Source organism: Barbus barbus (assembly GCF_936440315.1).
Source record: "Barbus barbus genome assembly, chromosome: 38".
NCBI classification, from domain to species: domain Eukaryota; kingdom Metazoa; phylum Chordata; class Actinopteri; order Cypriniformes; family Cyprinidae; genus Barbus; species Barbus barbus.
The window spans coordinates 26,530,057-26,537,495 of NC_136716.1; the positions used below are offsets into that span (position 1 = coordinate 26,530,057).

General features: G+C 32.7%; 1 long non-coding RNA gene across 1 annotated transcript; it reads left to right on the forward strand.

Annotated features, from left to right (window-relative positions):
• The first annotated feature begins 200 nt into the window (after positions 1 to 200).
• Positions 201 to 5,739, forward strand: LOC306857584. The gene is made up of 3 exons (XR_013783119.1): positions 201 to 341; positions 1,485 to 1,556; positions 5,650 to 5,739. It is a non-coding gene; the product is annotated as an uncharacterized lncRNA (long non-coding RNA).
• The last annotated feature ends 1,700 nt before the right edge of the window (positions 5,740 to 7,439 follow it).

Genomic DNA, 7,439 nt, shown 5'->3' on the forward strand with positions numbered 1-7,439 from the left:
TTGTGAGTAAGTGATTGTGTTTTAAGGCTTTTACTCAGCCATAAACAGATGCAGTGACATGTCTTTCTGAGAAGAGACTTTGACCGTCTGTAACGTCCCTCGAGCTTCACACACATTAACACGTGTTGCATGCGTGTGTTGGGGTCAGTGGGAGCAGCTGGGTCCGGCTCGGTCTGGCTGTGAGGTTCTGTGAGATGCCTGCGGAGCTCGACTGGCATGTCACGGCTCACATTAACACATGATGACAGTCTTTCACACCTCAGAGTCTGGATCCGATCTCCTCACTGACCTGCACTTCGACTGAGCCTGTGTGAGTCCGGCGACCCGCAAGATAGAGGAACGTGAGTTGTATAAGAAATGCACTATTTATCAACACAACTAAACAACACAGTCTCATGCAGGAGTTCTTTATGAAGCAACATAAAATAATAGCATGATCTGTTCAACCACTGTATGAAAAAGACATGGTACAGTATAAAATTAGCCTGGCTTGAAAATATTTTTTATATCACATTAAATGTATATATCAATCATTCAATCTATATTATGTTGGACATATAAATAACGACAAACCAACATTTGGTCTAAAACTCATTAATGTGTGTGTGTGTGTGTGTGTGTGTGTGTGTACAATATACGTATATACTGTATACACACACACACACACACACACTGGTCTATAAACACACAAACTACTGGTCAAACGTTTACAATAATTATGATTTTTTTTTTTTTTTTTTTTTTAAAGACTTATGATTACCTGCATTTGATTTGATTGATCAAGAATAAAATACAGTTATAATGTGAAATATTATTACAATTTATAGGAGGTGTTTTCTAATTTTGTATATTTTAAAATGTTTGTGGAAACTGTGATTCACTTCTATTCAATATTATTATTATTATTATTATTATTATTATTATTATATTTAACGCTTATATAAATACTTATATAAAATTAAATTTATGTAAAATATATATATTTATGCATATATGTATGTAAGTGTGTGTGTGTGTGTGTGTGTCTGTCTATGTATGTATGTAATTCTGAGTTAATATCTATATAATAATATATTTTATATAATATAATAGTACACACACACACATATACTGTATATATACTGGGATGTTCACACACAACCATCTCTAGCAAGGTGTACCTAATAAAGTGGCCAGTGAGTATATGTGTATATATATATATATATATATATATATATATATATACATACATACATACATACATACATACATACATACATACACACACACACACACACACACACACACACACACACACACACACACACACACACACACACACACACACACACACATACATATATATATATATATATATATATATATATATATATATATATATATATATATATATAAATAATAATTATGATGATTATAATATAATTTAATATATAATGTAATACATTGTTAACACTTTAACTGCTAAATGTCTTTATTTTCTGTAGAGCTGCAGTTTGGTTACGCAGCAGAAACTGTCTGTGAAACTCAACACACGTCTGCTGTGAAACACCTGACAGGTAACTGAAGGGCTGTCTGTTGTGAAGCTGACAGGATATGATGTCAGACTCGCTCAGCATCATGGGAAACACTGACCATTAATATGGCAGCTGCAGCGTTTCTGTCCTGTTTCTCGTAACAAATCTGACACGGTCTCTCAATGTTCTCCTGTGTTTCTGTGGACATCCCTCAAAGTTCATGACAGCGCTTGAGTTTGTGCTGATGCTGAGAGACAGACAGCAGCCGTCAGTCAGACAGCAGATGCAGAGATGATGCAACATGCAAACAACTAATGGGCTTTAAAACCAAATTTGTTCTTCGATACACAGACGCCTATCCGGTCGGTGCACAAACACACAATAACTATTTTCAGTTGCATGACAGTAGCACAGTTATTTCCATTAACAAGCATCCAACTAGTTTTTGCACTAACATCATAGCAAGTGTGGCTTTACAGACTTTTACTGTTTATCTCTTTCTTTCCGAAATTATGTATTGAGATGTGCATTATGATTGATTTTAGTGTAAGGATCGTGAGTCAAATGAGACTTTTTTTATTTTTTTACAAAAAAAAAACAAGTAGAAAAATTGTTTTAATAAAAAAAAAAAATTTATTGTCACTGCATGTTTTGGTCTATTTTAATTAGAAAAATGTAAAATAAATAAATAATAAATGTTGTGCTTTTAGAGCCTTTATTTAGAAAGAAATAAAAATTAGTATCTGCGTTTTTTAAATTAGACAATTGTAAAAACTTTGAAAATTTGCCTTTTTAATTAGAATAAAAAAATAATAGTCACTTTGCAGGTTTTGATCTATTTTAAAAATAAAAAAAAATATATGTATATATTAGAACTTTTGCATTTCATTACATTTTGCAGCAGAGTCATTTTGCATATAAAAATCTATATATTTATATTCACATTTTGCTTTGAGTGTTGCAATGATGTTAGAATGTACATCAATACTATAGTATATAAATATGGCACTATTTCAGTAGCATATTAGTAGCATATTCCTTTATTTTACAGTGTCTCATTCAATCAGAATAGAATTAAAACTCCATATTAACAATTCAGAAAATGTGAATGTCTTCCCCTGCTAAAGTCTCCTGATATCCGTCCAGACGTCTCTGACACGTCATTAGACATCAGCTGGGGATCCGTCAGTGTCGTATCAGCGCGTGTGTGACTGATGGCTGTGATGATCAGATGTGATTTAGCCGGTTTGCTGAGCTGAGCTGGCGATTTCTGCCCAAGCCAGCAGCCATCAATAATGTGGGAGTGAATGTCACGGATCATTGTGGAACTGAAGCACGCTTGCAAAAGATCAGCATCAGCTTACATACCACAATACTTTCCATCCGCAGCTCAACGTCTCTCATTTTTCACCCTGCAACAGCTTCATTTGATCTGGACACATTTTAATAGGAACTGAGAGGAACAAACATGAAATTTAAAACACAAACACAAAAATATGTAATGTAATATAATGCAAACATGTCTTCAAGAGATGGATCTGGAGAATGAGAAATTTATAGACAGAGAAGCATGGTGACAAGGGCACAAGATTGATGACTTCAGCATCATGTGGGGAAAAAAGAAATAATGAAAAATCTACATTTATATTTTGATTGAAAATATATAATTATTAATAATAATATCATATATATATACACACACACACACAAAACAAAAGTTTGTATATTTTACATATTTTTAACTATTTTTAAATATATTTAAAAATATACAAAAAATTGCCAAAAATGTTTAGCAATATATTCATATTCAAATATTTTCTACCTATATATTTTATATTGGCCTTTTTGTATATTTTTGAAAATATATTTTAAAAATACAAATATGCATGTATGTATGTATGCATGCATGCATGTATATAATTAACATTAAATCAATATAAATATTTATTTTAAAATGACATCATTTTAGGAAAACAGAATACATAACAGGAAAAATCAGATGTGGGACATTAACTATTTTTCCCACCTGCAGAGCCTTGGTTACATCAGAAAAAAAAGGTTTTAGACACATTGATTTTGATAAAAGATTATGAATACAATCTATATTTTTCTTTAGAATAATTTGTACTGGTGAATTGTGGAAAATAAGTGACCTTTATTAAGAAATTAAATTCATTTTGACCTCAGTTTAATTTGGAGTGATCTATTCTCTTATATTAATTCAGTCTGGGTTATTGGGCCTCATTCATGAAACTTGCGTAAATACACTAACACATTTCTGTAGTTTTCACAGTATTATTACTGTAAACATTAACAAATCCATATTGTAGAATATGAGTACAGCATTTTACTGTAAATCTGCAAAGCATCATGGGTAAAATTACAATAGCGGGAAATTTTACAGTAAAATTATATTTTCCTGTGAATCATAGTACAGTAATTTTGAACGGGATTTTTTTCTCAGCTGAATTAACCGACGTGATGCACGTAATTTTTTCAATTTGACCGTTATTTTTTCATTATTTTAGCATATATTGTTATATTTGTTATAATCTTATAGGATTGCTAAAATCATGCAGTGTGTCTCGGGCTTTAGAAACAAAATGAAAATCCCGTACGCTATACCAATACTTGCACATAGTTTCAAAAATAAATATTTATTGACGTTTCAGTCTCATGACCTTCATCAGGCCTATTGAAGTTGAATATTACAATTAGAGTCATGTTGCATTTTAGAGTCTTTTTAAATTGGAAAATAAAAATGAAAAAACAGTCACTTTGTATTTTTTTGTTTTTAATTAGAAATTTTTAAAAATAATTTTTTTTGTATAAATTATTTTTCCTATCAAATCTTTATTTTTATATTCACATTTATATTTTTCGACTGCTACTTGCTCATGCAATGATGTCACATTAATGCTATGTATGTGGCATTTCACAATAGTTTTGAACACAGCTTTTTATTAAAAGTAGCAAAAAAAAAAAAACTTGAAATACCCCTATATCAGTCTTATTGAGTTCGTATCTGTTTGCCAGTGTTGAGTTTTATGAGTATATTTTCTGAAAGCACACTCAGCTTGCTGGCATTTTAACAGCTTGTAAACTCTGAAATGCATTTCTGATATTTAATGTGCAAGGTTTGAGAGTTTGTATGCTGTTTGTATGCTCATGTAAAATGTATGGATGGCCTTTGGATCTGAGAATAGAATCACTCCGGCCATCAGAGACGCAGCTCAAGGGTTTCTGTCGCTGTGGGGCACAACTATAACTCTGACCTTATGATTCGGAAAATGCTTTATGTTGCATTTATATATGCAGTATATAAAGCCACTGTATACTCAAATTTCCTTCAATGTCTCTAAATGATCAACATGATTGATATTTAGACTTGTTTATCCAGTAAAAGCTCTTTTAGTGTAATTGTACAAACGTCCAGCTTCAGCTGCTGCTTCTCGTGTCTTTCTGCTGTAAAATCTTGACTGATTTTTATCAAGTAACTAGTAATATTTCCAGATGAACACTTACTGGACTGAAGCAGCTCAGCTTTACTTGATTCTCCATCAATCGTTCAGTTTTTAGAAAACTCAGTGTGTCTCAAATCTAATCATCAGGATCTTTTGAGGAGCGTTTGTTTCTAGAAGCTTTACTTTCACTGTTCCTCAGCGGAGGAATGATCTTCACAAGCCTCCAAAACATCTCACATCTTCTGAGGAGCGTTTATTTCTTCCTCTCTCAATCATCATTGGATTGCATTGCATTATATGTTTGGATCATTTCGATCTCATCTTACTAAGACATATTATTGGATATATAGCTTGACAACTGATATTTATATAGTTTTATGTCAGCATCTGCAGCATTTAATTTGTTGTGTGAACTTTCTATTTAAGAGGAAACAGCTGAGACAAAGTTGATAATTTCTTATGTAATATTAAATGTAAATCTCCTGAGATATATGTCCTGTAGCTTCATTATTCATGTATGTAGTTGAGATGGACATCAGGTCACAGTATATTTTCTGCTGCACTTCATTAGTGTCCTGCATTATCAGAGCTCTGTCAGATCCACTGAAAGAAGAAGAACACAAACCGTGGTTCTCTTATCAGGAGAGTAAAGGTTTGTCCGTTCCTGTCAGATTGGCTGATGTGGAGCCCAGAGGTCACTGGTTTCAGTGAAGCAGCTGTTAAGATCTCAGACTGATGACGGCTGTATCGACAGGAGGTGCAGGCCACTTAATCAAGCCGGACACTGGGTAATGAGCAGCTTGTTTTTGCTGAAGGATCTGTTTATCTGGACTGCCGCTGATGGACGGAGAGCATCCTATCGTCATGGAGACGCTGATTGCCGTGGTGCTGATGCAGGAGTTTGGGTGAGATGCAGGATGCTGTTTGTGTTTGTACATTGACTCGTGTCTGGTGTGACGCTCTCACATGAACTCTGCTAATGGAGTGTGTACATTGAGGTTCTTGATTGAAACCTTTTTATTTTATTTTATTTGAATAGAGCTGTTTGGAGTCAAACCAGATATCAAGAAAAATAGTCACCTGTTTTAAAACCTGTCACCTATCTATCTATCTATCTATCTATCTATCTATCTATCTATCTATCTGTCTATCTGTCTGTCTGTCTGTCTGTCTGTCTGTCTGTCTGTCTGTCTGTCTGTCTATAGGCCTATATTAAAAGAAAAATAGACATTTTAATGTTTTTATAACAGTTAAACATTTCCCCACCATATAGTATTATATTTTTATTTCATGTAGCTCAAAATTACTTCCTCCAACTAATTTAAAAATATCTGTAATTCTGAGTATGTACAGGAGTTGTATTTCATTGGCATTTTTTTAAAACTGTGTGAACTATGATCTTTTTTCAATTTTTAATTTAATTTATTTCATTAGTTTATTTTAATTTATTAATTAATTTTTATATTAAAATTTATTTTTATTTAGTTTATTATTACATAAAATATATATGTTTAATTGAGCACTTAATATTTTGTATTTTTAATGTATTTGTTTGTATTTATTTAGTTTTTGCGGTGCACAATTTACAGGTCTCTGATGTTTATTTCACCTGTACCTCTTATTACTTGCATCCAGACTCCAGGTATGTAAAGATACCGTCTGTAAAATAACACAATCATCAAATAACTACACAATTACCAACACTAATACATTCATATTTATTCTGTGAAAATACAAAATAAAATCATGTACATTTTATTTACAGCGTTTTGTACAGTACATTATAATCTATTGTATTTATATCTGCGCTGCCATGTACTATATAATGTTAAATACTCCAGCAGCACACTAGTCAGTTCTCTCTTCATTCAACCTATTAAACCACATGATTCACTCTTAATGCTTAAGACATTTTCATTTAAATACGTCTGCTTGCGTGAATCACTAAAATTATACATACTAATCAAACACCATGAGCAAATTCATGTCACTCTTCAGTCATCCAGTCTTTAAATCTTAAACTTCGTTGCATGGTTTTTATTGTTGTTGTTGATGATTTTAGGGCCACTTTTCGCTGGAGTGGGTCTTATGCAGGTCCTCCCTCGAGTCCGGCTCTGCTGATCTCAGATCAGCTCTGTTAAGGCTCATGTGACACATATATAACTAAAGCACACGATTAACCTGATCAGAGTTTAATATGCAACACTGGGATGACTGAAGAAGTGAACAGGAGCTCAAGGCGACAAATAAATGCATATAAAAGGATGTACAGCAATTTGATATTAACAGTAAAGAGCTCAGATTAAAAGCAAACAGCTAAAGAAACACTGCAGATCAAATCTATCGGCACAAGATGTGAAATGTGTTTCATTCTCAAAAAGACGTTTAACATTATACAGGCCAAGATGAAACTGAACATCTATCCTAACATTACTGACATTTATGAAACTGATTAAACCTT